General features: G+C 40.4%; 1 non-coding gene across 1 annotated transcript; it reads right to left on the reverse strand.

Annotated features, from left to right (window-relative positions):
• Positions 1-11,617: 11,617 nt before the first annotated feature.
• On the reverse strand, positions 11,618-11,725 carry LOC136530329 (small nucleolar RNA R71). The gene has a single exon (XR_010777748.1). It is a non-coding gene; the product is annotated as a small nucleolar RNA R71 (small nucleolar RNA).
• Between the last annotated feature and the right edge of the window lie 10,414 nt (positions 11,726-22,139).

Genomic DNA, 22,139 nt, shown 5'->3' on the forward strand with positions numbered 1-22,139 from the left:
AAAAGACACTCGATCGGTGCAAAAGGTGCACTTCTCAAGGTTACCAAATAAACATGCATCTCATAAAGCATTAAAAACAACATGTAAGTGATTCATGTAATGTTGATTAATCACACGTTTGGATGAACATCAATGCAATTCCTAGTCCTTTATCGGTAATCACGATTAAATGTGCATGCGTTATGAGCTCGATAAGTGGTCAAATTGGTGATGTCATGTTACGAGAATGAATTGTTATGCCTCTGTTTTTATTGTGCTTTTGAGAATTTTCTCTAGTAATTTCAGTTTGGCATGAGTACCTAATTCATCTGCAATCTCTTGACATCAACCAATAATCGCTTATTGTTGCAACTTTGCAGATGACGCGCACCCATGCTAGGAGCTAGGTGGCAGCCAGGATGGCAACCAGGATGACTTGCCACCCCCACCGCCGCTGTCTGCTCAGGAGTTCTTTACCCAGTTCCTGGGGAGCCAAAGGACGATGGAGGAAGCTTTGTGCCTTATCGCGCAAAACACTGCTCGTGGCCACCCACATCAACCAGGGGCCGAGCCAAATCAGCATAGTACATTCAAGGAGTTTCTAGATACGAAGCCTCCGATCTTCAAGGTGGCTGAGGAACCACTGTAGGACCGATGAGTGGCTGAATATCATTGAGCAGAAATTCCAGTCTGTTGAGGGTCACAGAGCATCTGAAAAGCAGGAGTATGCTTCTCATCAGCTGCAAGGACCAGCAGGAATCTAGGTGGATGCACTTCCTATCGTCTCTACCTGCTAATGCGCGAGTTACCTAGGAATAGTTCAAGCTAGGCTTTTAGGGGACACCATATTCCCCTAGGCCTAATGCACATGAAAGTAGCCGAATTTATGAGGCTCACTCAAGGAACAAAGTCACTCACAGAATATATGCACGCATTCAACAACTTGTCCAGATATGCTCTAGGTTTTGTGGATACCGAGGAGAAAAAGATAGAGAGTTTCAAGCGAGGTTTGGGTACCAAACTGATGAAGACTATGGCAAATTCTAGATGTGCCACGTACAATGAGTTTATTAGTGATGCCTTGACCTAAGAAAACCACAACAACATGCATGCAGTTGCTAAGGGTCGCAAGAGGGCATATGAGGCCGGTGCATCTGGATCCTTCCAATCAAAAGCGCCTATCACAGCTAGGCCACAATTCCATCCACCTGCACCCAAGTTTAGGCCTCCACCACCTAAAGCTCAGAATAACAGACCACAGAAACCATTCCATAAGGCATTCACTATTGCCTTACCAAAAGGAAATGGCAATCAGGACAGCTCCACCGGATTCAGAAGTAATCAACCATGTTTCAACTGCAACCAACTGGGTCATTGGTCCAAGGAGTGCCCCCACCCCAAGAGGAATGGCAACCCAAATCCGAACAATCAGAGGTAGGTGAATGCCAGGGCACATCAGGGACAAGTGCATTATACCACTATAGAAGAAGTGCCCACCGGAGAAGTTGTCATGGCTGGTATGTTTCTTGTCAACAAGCATCCCGCTGTTGTTTTATTTGATTCGGGAGCTTCTCATTCATTTATGAGTCAAGCATTTGCATCTAGAGATGATCAAGAAATAATTGAAGTAAGCAAAGGGGGTTTTAACATAAGTTCAGCAGGGGGGACTGTTACTACCAAAAAGATAGTCAAAAATGTACTCATCTCTATACAAGGGAGGGAGTACACCATAGATTTGATAATATTGCCAGGGTTATCGATAAGTGTAATCTTAGACATGAATTGGATGAAGGATCATGGTGTTCTTATTGACACTAGCACCCATACTATTATGTTGAGAGAACCCACAGGAGGGAATGCTTTTCTAGTCCCACTCTCTCGTGATTTCAAACCCCAACATTTAGCCTATGCTATCCAAACCACCACACTTTGTGAGATTCCAGTGGTTTATGAGTTTCTGGATGTATTTCCAGAGGAATTACCAGGTCTACCCCCGGATAGGGATGTGGAATTTAAGATTGAATTAGTGCCAGGTACGGCACCCATATCCAGAAGGCCCTATAGAATGCCACCCAATGAGTTAGCAGAACTTAAGGTTCAATTACAAGATCTATTGGACAAGGGTCTTATCCAACCTAGCTCATCTCTGTGGGGATGTCCAGCCTTGTTTGTGAAAAAGAAGGATAAGTAACTAAGAATGTGTGTAGATTATAGACCACTCAGTGCTGTGACCATCAAGAACAAATATCCATTACCCCACATCAACATCTTGTTCGATCAGCTAGCGAAGGCAAAGGTATTCTCCAAAATTGACTTGAGATCAGGCTACCATCAGATAAAGATCAGACCGGAGGATATACCTAAAACTGCTTTCTCTACTAGGTATGGCTTATATGAGTATTTGGTTATGTCTTTCGAACTAACAAACGCTCCAGCCTACTTCATGTACCTGATGAATTCGGTATTCATGCCCGAACTTGACAAGTTCATGGTCATGTTTATCGATGACATATTAATTTATTCAGAAAATGAGTCAGATCATGAAGAGCATCTGAGGATTATCCTATCCAGACTGAGAGAGCATAAGCTATATGCCAAGTTTAGCAAATATGAATTTTGGTTGAGCAAAGTACCTTTCTTAGGTCACATTTTATTAAAAGATGGAATCTCTATAGACCCAACAAAAGTACAAGAGGTCATGGATTGGAAAGCCCCCACTTCGGTTCATGAAGTTTGGAGTTTTCTAGGATTAGCAGGATACTATCGTCGGTTTATTCTAGATTTCTCAAAGATAGCTAAGCCTATGACCAGACTACTTTAGAAAGATGAGAAGTACAAATGGACACCAGAATGTGAAGCAGCTTTTCACACCCTCAAAACTTTGTTGACTCTAGCACCTGTGCTAGCACAACCAGACATTGAAAAGCCTTTTGATGTATTTTGTGATGCATCAGGAATAGGTTTAGGATGTGTGCTTATGCAAGAAGGAAGAGTAATTGCATATGCTTCTTGGCAATTGAGAAAACATGAAGTCAGCTACCCTACACATGATTTGGAACTCGCAGCTGTTGTTCATGCATTAAAGATATGGAGACATTACTTGCTAGGCAATGTATGTCATATCTATACTGACCACAAAAGCCTCAAGTATATCTTTACCTAGCTAGAGCTGAACATGAGACAACGAAGATGGTTAGAATTGATTAAGGACTACAACTTAGAAGTGCATTACCATCTGGGTAAAGCCAATGTAGTAGCCGATGCACTCAGTCAAAAGTCCCATTGCAACACTATGGAAGCATTGTTGGAAGATGGATTCAACTTGCTACATCCTGCTATACTACACAATATCACAATCAGTTGTTCACTTGAGGGTAAAATCATAGAGCTGCAGCAGATAGATGTAGGAATAAGTCACATCAAGAGGAAAATGCAAGAGCAAGAAACCAAACATTTTAGATTGGATGAAAGAGGTGTATTATGGTTTGAGGACCGGTTAGTGGTACCAAAAGACCGTGAACTAAGGACTCAAATTTTAGATGAAGCTCACTCATCCAAATTGTCTATCCATCCGGATAGTAGTAAAATGTATCAAGATTTAAGAACCCATTTTTGGTGGACTAAGATGAAGGAGATCACAGCCTATGTTGCTAGGTGTGATAACTGCAGTAGAGTGAAAGCTGTCCATATGAAAACCGCTGGATTACTTCAGCCATTGCCTATTCCAGGATGGAAATGGGAGGAAATCAGCATGGACTTTATCACATACCTTCCAACGACACCACAAGGTCACGATTCAATATGGGTAATTGTTGATCGTCTCACCAAGTCGGCACATTTTGTACCAGTTCACACAACATATCACGTGGGGAAATACTCTGAGTTATATGTTTCCCAGATCATGAGATTACATGGAGTACCCAGGACTATAATCTCAGATCGAGGACCACAGTTCATAGCTCGTTTCTGGGAGAACTTACACCAAGCTTTGGGAACCAAGCTAATCAGAAGTTCAGCTTATCATCTGCAAACTTCAGGACAGATAGAGCGAGTGAACCAAATCCTAGAAGATTTACTTAGAGCTTGTGTTATATCTTCAAAAGGTTCATGGGAGAAATGGTTACCTTTAGCTGAATTCTCCTATAACAACAGTTATCAAGCGAGTATCAAAATGGCTCCATTTGAAGCCTTGTATGGCAGAAAGTGCAGAACTCCATTGAATTGGATTGAGCCTGGTGAAAGGAGATATTTTGGTATTGACTTTATCAATGAAGCCAAAGAGCAAGTACGTACCATCCAACAACATATGAAGGCAGCTCAATCAAGATAGAAGAGTTATGCCGATAGAAGAAGAAGACCACTAACTTTTGAAGTGGGTGACTATGTATACTTGAGAGTATCACCCATGAAAGGTGTGAAAAGATTTGGAATGAAAAAGAAGCTTTCACCAAGATATGTAGGGCCATACAAAATTTTGGAACGAAAAGGGAAAGTGGCATATAAGTTACAACTTCCACCAGAGATGAGTGCAATCTTTGATGTGTTCCATGTTTCTCAGTTAAAGAAATGTCTTCGAGTACCTGAAGAAGCTATTGCACCCACCAACGTGCAGCTTCAATCGGATTTGACCTATGAAGAAAAGCCAATTCGGGTATTAGAAGAGATGGAGAGAGTAACAAGGAGTAAGATTATTAAGTTCTATAAGGTGGTGTGGAACAATCATAGTGAATAAGATGCTACTGTGGGAAAGAGAAGATTATCCACGAGAAGTTTATCCCGCCTTTTTCCAAGAATGGTAGGTCTTGCAAATCTCGGGACGAGATTTTTATAAGGGGGAGGGGCTATAACACCTCGGGTGTTAGCCTTGCATAACTTGACTTGCATAACATGAGCATGATCATCACGCATTCATAAACAAGCATTTACAATTGAAACATTTGATTGAAACATCTGCAACATTTGCTTGTTATCGCATGTTTCATTATCATATGCAACCTTTCTCGTTATTTCATGTCTCCATGTGTATATGCATATGATTATGAGTGGACACATGTACTTGGTTAAAATGAGTCACCAAAAATCTTTTGGCAATGCTTAGGTTCACAATTGGAGCATGGTTCATGAAAGTCACTTTTCATAATCAAGCCTTTAAGGCATGTTTCATGTGATTGCACTAACTAGCTCTAAGAGTGACTACTACATGAAATGATTGAATGACCTTGCAAATTGCTTAAACATGCTTAGGATATCATCATGAACAACTTTGGTATTTAGGTCTAGGGCTAATTTGGTCATTAAGCCATGCTTTGATGTGTATCATCATTTAAAAGTGACATGTTTGACTAAAGTTGAACTAGGTGTTAGAGACCTTGCATGGAGGAGATCACTAAAGCAAAGTTGTAGTGTTTGACATAAGGAACAACTTTTATTTTTAAGTCATGGACTGATTTAGCTTCTAACATGCTTGAATGGGTCCCACAAAAACTAGCAAAATCATGATTCAACACTTCAGAAATTTTTTCTAAGTCTTGTACCCTGACAGTGCTGTCAGCCTGACTTTGGATTGATTTTACTCGATGTTGGTTGGGAATTAGAACATGATTCTTGAACAATAGTTGTAGCTAGTACATTGAACTACAACTTTGATTCAGGCAAGGTACGATAATTTGTCACGGTTACACCGATATAGCTTCATGAACATGCGTCGTCAGGCTCGGTGTTGGTTCACTGAAACGAACTAAATCGACATCGTCAGTGGCCGACCGGTTTAGGCCGTGGTCGCCGCGTGGCACGGAGCGTGGTCGCACGTCGCTGGTGCTCTGCCCAGCACGGCCAAGGCAGGCAGACGCGTGCCTTCAACACTCCAGCGTCCGCCCGCTCCCTCCCGTGCTCACCATTCTCATTTTCCCTGGCCTCTTTCCTCGCCGCAGCAGCAGCCGAGCACCGCACCGCTCCGCTGAGCTCGCCTGAGATCACCGCCGCCCCATTCTTCGATCAGTCGCGCCTAAAGCTTCGCCTCCCTCTGCTCTATCCTTCCCTCATAGCCGCATCCACAACCAATCCGTTGGTAAGCTAAGTTCACCTTGCGCCACCACGGGGATGCCTCGCCGGAGCTCCACCATGGCCGCTGCCGTGGCCGTGCTTCGTCGGAGCAGCTCTAGCCGTTTAGGTCGCATAGCCACCGTCATAGAGTCTCCGTAGTCCTGTAGAGTGTGTCGCGTGACTTTGCCATGGCCTTCACCAGCATGGCACCGCCGTCCTGCTCTTCCGAGCCGCCATGGCCGCCACCGTCGTAGTTAGCGCCGGCGAGAAGCCCCACCAAGTATCCCAATGGGTGCGCTAGGTCACGAGGGTCATGTAGCGTAGATGTCATCGCCGGCGATGCTCACCGTCGACAAGCCGTAGCCGCGCAGTGCCAAGCAGCGCCGCTGCTCTGTTCATGGCTCACTAGCATGTGGGGTCCCCTATTAGGCTGGTCCCACCGGTCAGCGACAGAAGAAGAGAAAGCTAGTTCATTCTTTTTAGATTTAAATCTTGATTTCATGTGTTTTGTTATTTTAGATCTCCAGTCTGGTAACTTCAAAAATTGTGAAATAAATTTGGTTGTGTTCCTTAGGAAGTGTATTATTTAGGAAAAATATGTTCTTGACTTGTACAGTAGAAATTTTTGGAGATTTAAATAGGGATTTGAAATGTGCTTTTGAATGCATTCAAATTTGTTTATTTTATATCTAGAGTTCCTGTGCTCCAAAAATTATGAAATTTTTGTGGTAAGCTAGTCTTAGCATATATGAACTCTAGTAAAAATTTGAGGACCAATGCATGTGTAGATTTATAGTTATAGATTTTTCTTTTATGAATAGTTAATCTTTGCATGAATTTTTAGAAATTATTTATGAGTCCAAAATTCATGAAATTTGTTGGAGGTAATCCTAGTACCATATGGATGCTAAGAAAAATAGGAAATCTGTTGCTTGACTCTTTTCAATAGGATTTTCCATTTATGCTATTTCAAGCCTTGCTTCCTTGTCATTTTTGTATAGGATGTTCTACTTAGTAAAATGACATGAAATTTTTATAGTAGTCCTTTGATAGCATTAGTAAAGCACTGTAAATTTTTGAGAATTTATGAAGTACATCTGATATATGTTTATTATTTAACCTAGATATCGAAATAAAATAATAAAGGCATTTAGCTAAATAGTTTGGGCTTCACCATTATATTATCTAAAATGTATTTGGTATGCTTACACTGTTGGTAGATTTTATGTTGTCAAATTTGGAATGATTACATGAAGTAGAAGTAGCGTTACTTTTATATTGCATGTTGAATAGTTTCTGGATAGATTCTATAGTTTGAGGAGTTGCATGTTGAAACTGATGTGTACTGTAAAAATGGTTAATAACAAAGTTGTAGAGGATTTGATAAGCTTTCCAGAAAGTCCAAGATCACTGAAATTGGATTAGTATTACTCCAGTTATGAGTAAAACAAATTGCTATTGTTTTGTGGCATAGTCAATGCATTGTAGAAGTAGTTAATTGATAATCGAGAAGAGATATGCACCTACTCAATAAACATGATGCACTTGTTAACATATATGCATTCGTAATACTTATGCCATACTCATGCATCTATGATCGGAGGAAGAGATCACGTTGCTGGAATTCAAAGAAGCCGAGGAAGGGAATCAGCAGGAGGATCCGCAAGCCACAACTCCCAAAGGTGTGGAGCAGAACCCTGAAGAGCTTCCGAAGTGTCCTGACCACCACCCTACTTCCTTTCTGCGAGGCAAGCCCTGGAGCATTATAAGTCTCCCAGTAATTTACAAATATTTACTTACGTATTTATGATTGATGCATTAGGTTATAAGAGTTGAATGAAACCACTTGATGCATGTACATTCCTTGTCCAGATATTACACCTTTAACCGGTATAGGTCTAGGATCGAATATATGCTTAGCCCTGCTTAGACCGGTAGAAGTCGGGTGATGTCCTGTCACCTGCGAGATATAGGTGGATATCGGAGCACGGTTGGCTATATTTGCCATCGTGGAACAGAACCATGAGGTAAAAGTAAATCAAGACCGGACGGGAGGTCGATAGAGAAGCAACAAGGCATGGAGGTCTTGGGTGTGGATCTATCCCCGTTTGTGTCGATCAAGGACCATACCATTGTTGGAACTTCTGACAAGATTGAACGCTTGCCTCCCACTTAGCTGGCCGGATAACTCATTCCGACCGCAAAGCCGAGTAATTCAACTTAGGCCGGGAACCGTTCTGTTGTGCGCTCCTTCCGGGGAACGATCAGACTGAGCCCAAGGGCAGGCTTGGCCTGAGCATCCTGGCATCTGGTGTTCTAGATTGTGTGGCGCGGTACGGACCCACGAAATGTGTACCTGAGTTGTACCAAAGGTGACCTAAGGCTATCGTGGCTGGTAGACCTGGGTTTGTGTTAGGAATAAATTCCCAGCTAGTTGAAATCGATTCGAATCGTTGTCTCTCCCGAATAGTGAGAAACTTGACTAGCTCCAACATCGTAGTAACTGTGTTATGAAACATGATGGTTCGGATGAATATGGAATTACAATACCTGCTATGGTTACTATTGTATGCTTCTAAATGATATACCACATGTTTGGCACAGGATAGTTTGCAAATCTAGAAATGGATAGTTATAATTAACTTGATAAAGGAATCATAATTGTACAATAGGTCAATTGCCTTTTTCGCAAAATGTTGTCAAGTTACGTCCACTTATACAGCCTTGCATAATCCTTGGAGTCATTTTATTTCTGGTTCATGATGGGTAAGTCTAGCTGAGTACCTTCTCGTACTCAGGGTTTATTTTCCCATTGTTGCAGATGGCACTGTGTATCATGGTTATTGCAAGAGTTGCTTCTATCCCGCTGTGGATGAGGAGTAAGCCTTGGGCAGGCTTCTTTATTAAATCCTATCCTTGCTTTTGTGGACCGTGATCTTACTTGGCACTGTATCAAACTACGTTGGAAACTTTATCTTCGAACTTATTTGCTTCCACTTTATTTATCAAACTTGGTTTGTAATAACTTTTATTCGTACTCTGATGACGAAATGTATCTGTAAACTTTATGTAATATGTGGCATGTATGTTGAATCCTATACGATCTTGGTTGTTGTAAATCGTTTATCGAGACCTATCATGGTACTCGACGGACTACCGAGTTTATATGGGTTCAAGTATGACAGTATGACCGCTTGCGGGCTGCCATTGTACTTGTACTCTTATAAATTGGTCGGTTCTGCGACACTCACTATCAAGAACCCAATGCCTTCCTCCAGCTTTATAAATGACATACAAAAGAAAATCAATTCTTTTTAGATACCCAAACTTGCTTGGGTCCTTGAAGGTTAATCACTAAGCTCTTTGTTACCCAAAATGACCTTCTTCTTTAGGCCCAACATAGATGCACCAATAAACTTAGCCTTCACACCATTGGCACCCTTTGTAAGCAAATAACAAGAATCAAACTTGATTGAGGATATATTAGTGGATTTGATTTTGTTCTTACAATCATACTCTTTGTGACCAACTTGCTTGCAACTATGGTAATACCGACCATTGTTCTTCTCAAAGCTAGTCTTGCAAGGAGCAAAGGTCGCCTTGCCTTTCTTGGGGGTATAGCTATTGACGGTAGTTACCATCCGTTATAAACCACCAACATAACTTGAATAAATGCATAAAAATGATCACCAGCATAGACTTAGGGGTTTAAACTGACAATTTCCATGAGTTTTGGTGAATCTGTATTTTCAGCAGGGTTTATCTAGGAAACCATCAAGGGGGATCAAAACATCAAATTAAATCATGCTTATCCGTAATGAAAACAACCTAGAAGGTTCCCAAAGACTCAAGAGGACACCACATCGAAGCAGAGGCCTCCCGTTATTATGTTGGTTCTCCATCGCCTCCAAGATTGCATCTATGCCGTTTATTCAAGTCAGTTTGATCCAAAGGTCTAGAATTGATGCTCTGACCTATATATACCAGCCCCTGCCCCCTCCCTTAAAAAAGATTAGCCATAAGTTAAGATAAGATCAGAAATTAGGGTTTTTCATAGAGAAGAGAATAGAGCTCCAATTCTTCAAAGTTCTAGTCTAGGCCAGCTAGAGGTTCAAGTATAGTTTGGGCAACTGCTTCTGAATTCTGGATTCACCATCTAGAGGCTGGTATATCCATTGTATCCCTATTTATTTTATGACTTTGTGCTACTTCAATGTTATGTTTCTATTTATTATGTTCCTAGTTTGCTCTAGTTATATGCTTGATATAGTTATGATTGATGATGAATTTATGCATATGTTCGCAAAGTACTTAGCTCAATACTTGAGTAAGTTAAGTGGTTGACATTATGTAAGCATGGTGCTTAAATATTGTTTACCTGTGGATGCACTCTACACTCTAGGTTGTGTGGTAGATCACGGATGTGACACTCCCATTGAGTCCTTTGTAGTCCACTCCTCGTCTGTAGAGCAAGTAGAACCCGATTGTGAAGGGAGTCAACCAATGTTCTTGATATTCCTTAGTAATGTTCCTTATGCATAGATCCAAAGTTAATTATGCTATAGATGAGAGTGTATATACTTGAGTGTATAAAAGACTTAGTAATTAAGGAATGACTTAGGAATCTTTTGCTCTTAACTAATATCCTACCTAGCCATACTATATTTATGAGTATCTATTTCTATCTCTAGATTACTATCAATGCCTTACACTTATCATTTATTTATCATTTGACTTACCCCTACTATAGCATGAGAGTTAATGATCTTGTAATATGTATGCATATTTGTCAATATCTCTTGCCACCCCATCGCTCCTCCCTGTGCAAAAATATAAATAATGATATCTGGTATTCTCCTAGGTGAAATGCTACAATGGTATATTATCTGTGCGCTTGTAGATAATTACAAGTATTCTTAATAATTACCAATAACACAATTCTGACGTCATTGCTAGGGATGACAACTTAGTAAAAGAGTGATCCTCAGGAATGTCGACAAGCATTTCTAGCACCATTGCAGGGGAGGGGCACATGGCTATAGAGAATTGATCAAATAAATACTTATAGATGAGATCATAACTTTATACCTCTACTTTTGCAGGCTTACCCTTGTTTGACTTTGTTCATATCTTATACAGGGTATTGCAAGATTGGTTCTGATTCATCAACAAATTCTGGCAATCATAATCAAACCAATCAAGAGGAAGCTCAACGCCAGTTTCTGAAGCTATGGCTGAAAAGACTCTATGTGAGTTCTCTACTCCAAGCACTGAGAACATTCACACTACACCAACACTCAAAACCAATAAACTTGAGTTTGAGCTCAAGCTAAGCCTCATCAATATGGTGCATGCTACTCCATTCAGCGAAAAGTCACATGAAGATGCTAGTGCTCATCTTCAAAATTTCCTAGAGATAAGTAGCACAATCACCATCAAGGACATTACTCAAGATATCATACTACTGCACCTATTTCCATTATCATTAGTGGGAAGGGCGAAGCAATGGTTCTACACCAATAAAGATAACATCAACACATGGGCAAAATGTTCGAAGGCCTTTTTAGTAAAATTCTTCCCTATAGGGAAGACCAATGCCTTAAGAGGAAAGATTTCTAACTTCCAACAACAGAAAGGAGAAACCATTCAAGAAGCATGGAAACAGTTTTCAAGAATACATTTTAGATTGTCCTCATCATAGAATGGAAGATTGGTTGTTCATGCAAAAAATTTACCATAGATTAACTTAGAAAGCTCATGAACAACTAGATGCCACTGCTAGAGGATCATTTATGTCACTCACCCTTGGAAAAGCAGAAACTCTCATGGAGAAGATAGCCTCTAATCAAGGCTAGTCCCAATGCAATATTCAAGCATGCAAAACGAGTGAAGAAGTACCAGAAGTGGTGTGTCCACTGCCAACTAAGATGGACATACTATTGAATTGGCTTGAACAGCGAGCCAATTACAAGAAAGATCGTCAGGGCATTCAACATGCCTTTAATTCCCAAAACATATGTGGAGAATATTTGGGGTTGATTTCCCCAAATCTCAAGAAGATGCAAACATCATCGTCAACAATTCTGCTCCACAACAACAGAGACAAGGATGGGGTCAACAACAACAATGGTTAACTTACCAAGGTAAGTACCCAGGTAATTATTCTCCTAAACCTAAGCAACCATCTTTCAGAATAAGCCAAGATTAATGAAAATAGTTCTAAGAAGCTTGCTTTTAATGATAAGGTCCTACAAAACATAAATACTAAAATGAATAGTTTTCTTTTGCCATCAAAGACCAACTTAGTTGTAATAAATAGATAGAATCACAATTAGCCTAGTTGGCTGCTACTCTACCTGCTGCTACTAACCTTGAGAAGGTCAACTGCCATAACCACAAGAGGTGGTAAGACTACTCGTGATCCACCATATCCAACAAGGACAGGTAAGACACCGACAGCAGCACAAGAGGAGAAGAAGGACGATGAAGTGGAACAAGTTGAGCCACAAGCACAAGAAATGATTCAAGATTTTCATGACACCACCTTCCTACCATTTCCACTGCAGAAATAAAAAAGCTAAAATGGATGAGCAGTTTGGTAAGTTTGTAGAGGTAATTCAAAAGTTATATATCAATATTCCTCTACTAGATGCTATTCAGGTACCCACCTAAGCGAAAGTATCTCCAAGACATCCTCAACAACAAACGACCACTGCCCACCATTGAGGTAATTAAGTTAACGAAGGAGTGTAGTGCCACCATCCTTAATACATCATCAGTGAAGAAGAAGGATCCTAGGATGTCCCACGATTGATTGTTTGATCAAAAACTTGAATTTTGAGAATGCGCTATGCGATCTTGGAGCAAGCGTCAGTGTCATCCCCAAGAAGGCTTTCGACAAGCTCAACTATTCAACACTCATGCCAACATCAATGTGTCTGCAACTAGTCCGACCAATCGGTCCACAACCCCATAGGAATTGCCAAAAATATTCTGGTAAAAATAGGAAACTTCTTTGTTCTAGTGGATTTTGTAGTACTTGACATGCAAGAAGACATGAAGACACCCCTCATTATTAGGAGACCTTTCCTGAGCACTACAAATGCACACATTGATGTTAGAGCCGAATTCCATATTAACAGCAAGGAAGAACGATTTGCCTTCAAGCCAAGACCAGAACAATGCGCTAATTTGGAATGGTGTGAGAAGCAAGAACAACCATCAAGGTCTCCATCTCCAGGACCAATGGATGCACCCAAAGAATAAACACGAACGAAGAAGTCCGGTTCGATGGACTTAAAATTCCGAACCCTCACCGGGAGGTAAATCGGTAGTTATCCTTATTTACTTTGCATAAATTTACTTTTACCTTAGCATATGTACTTTTCAACATCTACATTAAAAAATAAAAATTCTCATCATGGCATTATATAAATCCAAGCCCCATGTAAATAATTTTTACGGAGCGTAAAAACCCATAATAAATATTTACCGTGGAAGCGTAAAAATCTAAAAATACAGACATAAGGGACCCACTGAACCACCATCCATCACTTCTATCAACTCCATTTCCACCTCCATCTCCACTCTGCACCGTCCAACTCCACTCTCCACCAAAAGAAGAAGATAATTTGCTTAAGCACTAAGCAAAGAAATATCTAGAGGAAGAGGAGGCCAATTGGCCACCATGGGGGGCCAGCCAACCCCATCCACTTCGCCAGCCGGCCTGCTGCTCTCCTGCCTATGAATACCACCCCTCCTGCTTGCTCTCAGGCCACAACCACAACTACAATCAAGTATCCCAAGTTCAAAATTCCAAACTCCAATTTTGTAGTTTGAAAAATTCACTTAGTAGAAGTGATTTTACAATTAGGAAAGAAGAGGAAGTTTTAGAGTGGAAGTGTTGCTAAAATTTGAGCAAGGGGTGAGAGAAATTAAAAGTAGAAGTGTGAAGGTTTAAAAGTAGAAGTGTTGTTACAATTGAGTTAAGAGAGAAGTTTTGCCAAAATCTTGATTACAAAAATTCATTAGGCAACCTCGGATAACTGACCCTCGAACGACTGACTCTAGGATGGCTAACCACTGACATTTCTATTTTCCTAACCCATTCCACGAGTTGTGTCGTCTTGTGTTTATTTTGTAGGAAGATGAGCAAGTATTTGGGCAAGCTCAAGCGGGCTGGCATTGTTTCATTCGACTGAGAAGCTCTTCATCCTAGGTGAGCACCGACATGCAGATTAATACTTCATCTCCCGCTATTCAGAGCATAGTCCTAGTCTTCCCCTGCTAGAAGGAACATTCTTCTAGAAGAGAAGCTAGCTCAAGCTCCAAAACAAGATGGAGAAAGACGCCTTCAAGCAACTGAAGACTCGAAGGTTCATTCTTACTCCTGCCTATGACCCAACCCTTCTGTGCTCCATAAGTATGGACACTGAATTTGGAATCATATTTAAAACTATTAGATGGGAAAATGTTTGGCAAATTGATGAGCCAGGGGTCTAAACTCTTAACACTAGAATTTCTATGCACCTTTCAAACCAGTGATTCTGAAAATTACATTTAGACTGTTTGGGAAAGACTTTTCTATTCCCTGGAAGAATTTTAGTGAGCTTCTAGGATTCTATGCTTAGTGTGTACTTGAAGTAGACACCGCTATACAAGATTTCGATATGACAAAATTTTGGAGAGAAATATCTAAAGAACCTACTTGTTACCTGTCCTCATACAAATGAAATTATCACCCTACCATGCACTTTATGCATAAAAGGCTAGGATTTTCTTTTTCCTAAAAATGATTTTCACACTGTAAGGAATGATGAACTTAAACTGCTCTATGCCATGGTTAAGAGAAAAAAGGTTTCACCTGGTCAAATTTATGATGAAATAATAGAAAGAAATTCTTGAACTTAAGGGAGATGTTGGGTGTACTTCTCTGGTCACCCACATAGCCAAAAATTTGGGTCTTTTAGAAAATGCTTCTGTTGTTTACAATGATGACATTCCCCATTGTTATATCGACTATGAATATTTTCTCCAAGCACACATGTTGAAAAAGAATAAGGATGGGAAACTTGTCATGATGTACATGGACTATACAACCGAGATTCTATTACCAAACTAGAACCTTGGTTTGTATACGGTGGATTCTTTTGTCTTTGATTTACAGGGCAAGGATAACTCGCAACCCATAGCCCTGGTACTGTGGTGATGATCCAATTTCAGAGGGACTGGCTTTCACCAGCTATGCAGACTGGGATTAGATGGGATCTTCCTGCATGTACTAGCCTGAGCATGCTGGTTGGGAGCAGCCCGCTCCTCACCACTTTGAGAGCTCCTATAGCAGGGCTCAAGTGAGCAATGGCACCATGGCAATTTTGACTACTATCAGCAGCAGCCATATGAAGAAGTTTCAAGCGGCCACCAGGGAGGACGTATGTCCTTCTCTGCCTGTGGCTATCATGATCAACCAATGGGCTACCATGACCAGTAGATGGAGCATGCCCGCCTCAACACTAGGTTGACAAACATTAAAGAGACATAACAAGACATTCGAAACATGCTTCACTAGCACTCCCAGTGGCAAGCAGAAGTGGCAGATCGCCTCACCAACATCCAGCAACACCAGCAGCAGGAGAATGAGAACTTGAGCTATCTATTCTAGAAGTTCAACTTTGACCCATCATTCTGATCGACTACAGCAACACCCAACTTGGGGGAGGAGGATCCCTCGTTATCTAAGATAAGTTTTGTTTTCTAGTATTTTGTTTCCTTTTCCTTTTCTTTATTTATTTTTGAGTTTGCTTATATTTAGTTAAAAAAACAAAATAAAAGTTTGTCTTTATCTTGTATATATTAGTAAGGTGTGATCTAAAAAAATGAAAACCAAATAAAAGAGTGTGTATAAAGTTTGCTTTAAATTTCTATTTTTAAGAGTTGAATAAATAAAAAGAACTTGAAGATAATATCTCACAATGGAAATGATGAATAGTTGCTCTATTATAATTCCTTTCAAGTACCTAGTTTTTCAGCCTTGAATTCTCCCAAGTTTTGGATAAAATTATTTTGACATAAGAATTTACTCTGAACTTGAAACTCGTGGGTAGCAATGCTTGATCTAAGTCTAGGTAATTGACGGATATGATATGAGAAGGTCGAAGCTGCTATTTATCTTATTCCAAGTGATACTAAAATTCTGGAGATTTCCTTTGAAAAAACATAAAAAGGCAACATGATGAGTTCCTATATGACAAAGCTTGAATTCCTACCAGAGCCAAACATGATATTTAGGCTCAGAAAACTTCCACTATTATATGCTACTTGTTTTGCATTGAGTTTGGTCAAGCTTTGTTGATCCTTATGAGAGGTTTGTCATTCTCTTAAAATCAAGATCATATACACACCACCCATAGATGCACTACTACTACACTGGGGGTAGGCACAAAAACATGCATTCCATCTAGATCCACCCAAAAATGTTTTACTCCTACACTAGGAGTAAGCAACAAAAATATTCTTGATAGGTTCCATCCACCAAATAAATGCTCCAAGTTCTTGTTGCTATCTGTCACACCTAATTTTATGGATAAAATAGGATGCAAAATCTTATGTGCGCCTAGAGATTAGTCACACACATAAGCCAACAAATTATGAATAGTATCATCACAAGTGTTTATTACATCACGAATATTAAGACAAAGTCTTCACATAGATATAGCGGAAGTAATAAAAGATCTCTCGCGGAAGCTCCATTTCACAGGGACGTCGACTGGTTGACCACAAGTCTAGAAGTCCTCAAGAAAATCATCATACCCATATCCATCTGTTACCCATCTGGGATTTTTATACAAATAATGAAAATAAACAAGCGTAAGTACATGTCCTAATAAACAAGTGTAACATTGGGTTCATGAGGCTCAAAAGGCTTGACACAGGGTTTAACAGCATTCATCTTTTAGTTGTCACAGTTTTAGCTTTAGAGTAGCAACAAGTTGTTTCAATTCTCGATGCAAAACACATGATCAAATGTAAACATAAATAATGAATAGCATAACTAGATAATCCTTAGTGTTCATCTATTCCGTAAGGGTTCCAAGGCCGCTTGTGATCATGAGCACGGCTAATATACTAGTTTTACACTCTATAGAGGTTGTACACTTTCACTGTGAGTCATGACACCCATATGCTCGGGTTTATAACTCACAAAACACTTCCAAGGTGAGCAAGCAGGGGTCACTATGAAGCCTTTCAAAGGTTCATCTAACAAGTTAGGGCCACTAGGTTTCTGTGGCCTATGAATGTAGAGCTCCCCTTCCGACAGGCACAATGACACGCAACCTATACACTAACGGACAGACGTTGCACTATATCCAACCTAGAACACACCCCTCTTCCACCATGAACGTAACCTCTAACAAGCTAGAAAAGGTCCTCATACTAAGCTAAAGCCAGAGCCATGTAGCCGTCATAGCTATACTGTAAGTCTCGGATGATCACTTATAGATAAGTCCTTAAGGAGAGGAATCTGAAGCATTTAGAAAGTAGCTAAATACTCCAGCCCCCTGTTTCCATGTTGCTAAAAAGTCATATTTTAATGTTTATTGCATATACCATTAGTCAAGTTACAAGATCATGGTTTAATTGAGCACAAGCAAAGCTACCCAATGCATAACCCTGTAGGTAATAAGGTAAAAGTTCAATTCTAGGGGGAATCCCAATCAAGGTGACACATGCAACATGAATTTAATGAATTAACATGAATAGGAAACAAGGATGAACCCATGCTATACTTGCCTTGAGCAAAGTACTCTAGCTATTCCTGCTGGTCAAAGTAGTAGTCTTGGTCTCCCATGAATTGCTCACCGTCTATACTCAATAACATAGCAACATACAAGCATCCAGGAGCAATCATGCAAAGCAAACAAAGCTATAGATTAGAACAGTACACCAACAACATAAAATCAAGATGAAAAGTTTGGAAAACAAAACTACGTCTCGCTACAAACACACAAACGCGAAGATCACAAAAATCGGAGCTAAAACGAAGAAGTTATGAATTAAACAAGTTTTCCTTTAGTAAAATAATAGATTAAATATAATCTCAAATTTTAAAAGTTGGAAACCTACTTAACAGTAGCATAAACATGTAGATCACTTAATTATGAACCTAATGGAACTTGAATGGATCAAATCGGAGTTAAAACGGAGATTTTATGGCTAAAACAAGTTGAGTGGCAAAACTGTAAATAGCTGAAAACATATTTTTAATCTAAACGAACAAAAATACGCTTTCAAAAGAAGAAAATGGAATCGGGAAAGATGTTTTGGACTACAGGTTAAGCCTCAAGTAATTGTAAGGGCTCTTTTGTAAGATTCTAAGATGAAAGGGTATCTTTCACCTGGGACCGTCGGATTAGAATTGGATGGCCTAGATTCACTCAGAGGGGAGAGAGAGAGAGCCTGGCCGGAACAGGGCCGGTGGTGAGGTGGGCGACGGCGGCGCCATTACCGACTCACCGGAGACACGGGGGGAGAGTGGAGGAGATGGGGATCTCACCGGAGCTAAAAGGAACGACCAGAAAGCGACGGCAGTGGCAGGCGTTCGACGAACGGTGGCTCTCACGGTGGTGCTAGGGCAAGGCACGGTTGTGGGCTCGCGTGGGCGAAGACCTTGCTAGGAGGTGGGATAGGGGGTAGTGCAAGCTCGGGTGTCTATTTAAGGGCGCAGAGGCATGAGTGACATGGCATCGAGGCATGGCGGGGATGGACACGGACGTCGGTGCGGCGGAGGAATCCAGCCCAGGTATAGCATGGGGAAGAAGAAGCACTCACATGTGGGCTAGTTCTATCAACGGAAGAGAAGAAAGCTCACGCACGGCGTAGGCGTGCGGAGCTAGGCCGTGCGGGAAGGGAGAGGGAGGGAGAGCACGCTGGTGCGGCCCAAGAGCTGGAGAGAGAGTGGTGCCCCGCAGAGAACTGGGCCAACAGGACGAATGTGGGAATGGGAAGGAAAGAAGCTTATTTTCCTTTTCCAATTTTCCAAAGCAATTTCCAAATACAAATTCAAATCAATTTGAGGTTTGATTTCAAATCACACCAACTCAAAAATTATTATGCAGCAGCATGAATGCACACTCATGTATTGCTAACCTATATTGGATTTTATTTTTATAAAAACTATTATTTTCCTAAATTCAAATGCTCACAAAAATGCATAATAAATCCATTTCCACTATTTTAAAATGTTGCAAATTTTAGGGTGTTACAATTCTACCCCCTTAAAATGAATCTCACCCTCGAGATTCAGATGATGCTTACTCAAATAACTGCTGGTATGTTTTCCTCAAATCCTCTTCTCTTTCCCAAGTAGCCTCATCTTATGTATACTGGTTCCACTGAACCTTACACATCTTTATAACTCGTCTCCTTGTAACTCTTTCAGCCATCTCCAAAATCCTTATTAGAAACTCCTCATAAGTGAGATCTTCCATAACTATAAGCTCTTCTAATGGTATCTGCTCCTCAGGTACATGCAAACACGTCTTTAATTGAGACAGATGGAACACATCGTGCACACGTAATAAACTCTCAGGCAATTCCAACTGATAAGCTACTTCACCATGTCTCTCTAAAATCTTGAAATGCCCAATATACCTTGGTGCTAACTTTCCCTTCATGTTAAACCTTCTCACACTTCTCATAGGTGACACTTTCAAGTAAACATAATCACCTACTTCGAAAACCAATTCTCTTCTCCTAGTGTCAGCATAACTCTTTTGTCAAGACTAAGCCACTCTCAAGTTATCTCTGATCATCAGTACTTGCTCTTCTGCATCTCTCAGAACATCTAGCCCAAACACTTGAGTTTCTCTTGTTTGATTCCAAAACAACAGGGTTCTATACTTTCATCCATACAAAGCTTCGAAAGGTGCCATATTGAGACTTTTCTGATAACTGTTGTTATATGAGAACTCTGCATAAGGCAAACTCTTGTCCCAACTTGTACCGTACTACAACGCACAAGCTCTCAACATATCCTCTAATATCTAATTAATCCTCTCAGTTTGCCCATCTATCTAGGGATGATATGCTGTGCTAAAATTCAATTTTGTTCCCAACAAACTATGTACTTGCTACCAAAAATGAGATGTAAATTGAGTACCTCAATCAGACACAATTTTCTTGGGAACTCCATGTAGACACACTATCCTCTCCATATATAACTGGGCTAACCTCGGTCCATTATAAGTAGTCTTGACTGATAAGAAGTGAACAAGTTTAGTCAACCTGATCCACTATCACCCATATTGAATCGTAGCCTCTCTGAGTATGTGGTAACCCAACAATGAAATCCATGCCAACTTCTTTCCACTTCCACTTAGGTATCTTCATTGGTTGTAGCAATCTTGTAGGTCTTTGATGTTTAGCTTTGACTCTCTAACATGTATCACATAAAGCAACATATTCTGCAACATCTCTTTTAAGTCCATACCACCAATACTTCTCTTTCAAATCCAAATACATCTTGGTACTCCCTAGGATGAATAGAGTAAGCAGACTCATGTGCCTCATGAAGAATTGCCTCTCGTATAGCCCTATCCTCTGGCACACATAGTCTTTTCCCAAACCACAGAGTTCCATTGTCATCCATACAGAATCCTAGTGCCTTGCCAATCACTATGTTTTCTGCTATTTCTTTCAACATCGCATCCTATAACTAGCCCTTACGTATTTCTTGCTCTAGTTTAGGCTCCAACACCCACTCCACTGCATTGGTGACAAAGCCGAGATTTAGTCACTTGAATTCAGCACATAGCTCACTTGATATAGGTGCCACTTATAGTTCATTGGCATAACTCTTTCTGCTAAGAGCATTAGCAACAACATTCACCTTTCCAGGATGATAGTGTACCTCCATGACCATAATCTTTGATCAACTCTAACCATCGACGCTATCTCATATTCACATCCATCTGAGTGAAAATGTACTTTAGACTCTTGTGATCGGTATAGATGTCACTCTTATGTCCAATAAGATAGTGCCTCCATATCTTTAGAGCATGAACCACTGCTGCTAACTCCAAATCATGAGTATGATAGTTTAGCTCATGCTTTCTCAACTATCGAGATGCATAGGCCACTACTCTTCCCTCTTGCATAAGAACACATCCCAGACCTTAAGGAGATGCATCACAATAGATCAAAAAGCTCTTATTCAAATCTAGCAAAACCAACACTAGGGCGGTAGTCAACCTCTTCTTCAACTCTTCAAAGTTAGCAGGCACTTCTCAGACCACACAAACTTAGCATTTTTCTCCAACAAAGCTGTCATAGGCTTGGCAAGTTTAGAGAAACTTCTATGAACCTTCTGTAGTATCTAGCTAAACCTAATAAACTATGAATCTCTCCCACATTTGTTGGTGGTTTCCAATTCAATACATCTTTCACCTTGCTTGGGTCTACTGCTATTCCACCATTAGAAACAACATGGCCTAGGAAAGAAACTTCCTTCAACCAAAATTCATACTTGCTTCGCTTAGCATACAACTTGGGTTCCCTGAGCTTCTGCAAGACCAACCTTAGATGTTCAACATGCTCTTCTTCCATTTTGGAGAATACCAATATATCATCGATAAATACCACCATAAACTTATCCATAAACTCCATGAACACCTTATTCATCAAGTACATAAAGTAGGCAGGTGCAATGGTCAACCCAAATGACATAACGGTGTACTCATACAAACCATACCTCATAGTAAAAGCTATCTTGGGTATGTCAGTTGCACGAATCTTCAACTGATGGTAGCCAGAATGAAGATCAATCTTAGAGAAAACACAAGCACCTCTCAACTAATCAAACAGATCATCAATTCTAGGTAATGGGTACTTGTTCTTGATAGTAACCTCATTGAGTGACCGATAATCAACACACATCCTCTGAGTACCATCCTTCTTGTCAACAAATATAACTGGTGCTCCCCAAGGTGACGAACTAGGACGAATGAAACCTTTCTCCTGTAACTCCTTTATTTGTTTCTTAAGTTCTTCTAGTTCGTTAACCCCCATTCTATATGGACGCTTAGTTATAGGTGCAGTTCTAGGTAATAATTCAATAATAA

Source organism: Miscanthus floridulus, unplaced genomic scaffold (assembly GCF_019320115.1).
Source record: "Miscanthus floridulus cultivar M001 unplaced genomic scaffold, ASM1932011v1 fs_107_2_3, whole genome shotgun sequence".
Lineage (NCBI taxonomy): Eukaryota > Viridiplantae > Streptophyta > Magnoliopsida > Poales > Poaceae > Miscanthus > Miscanthus floridulus.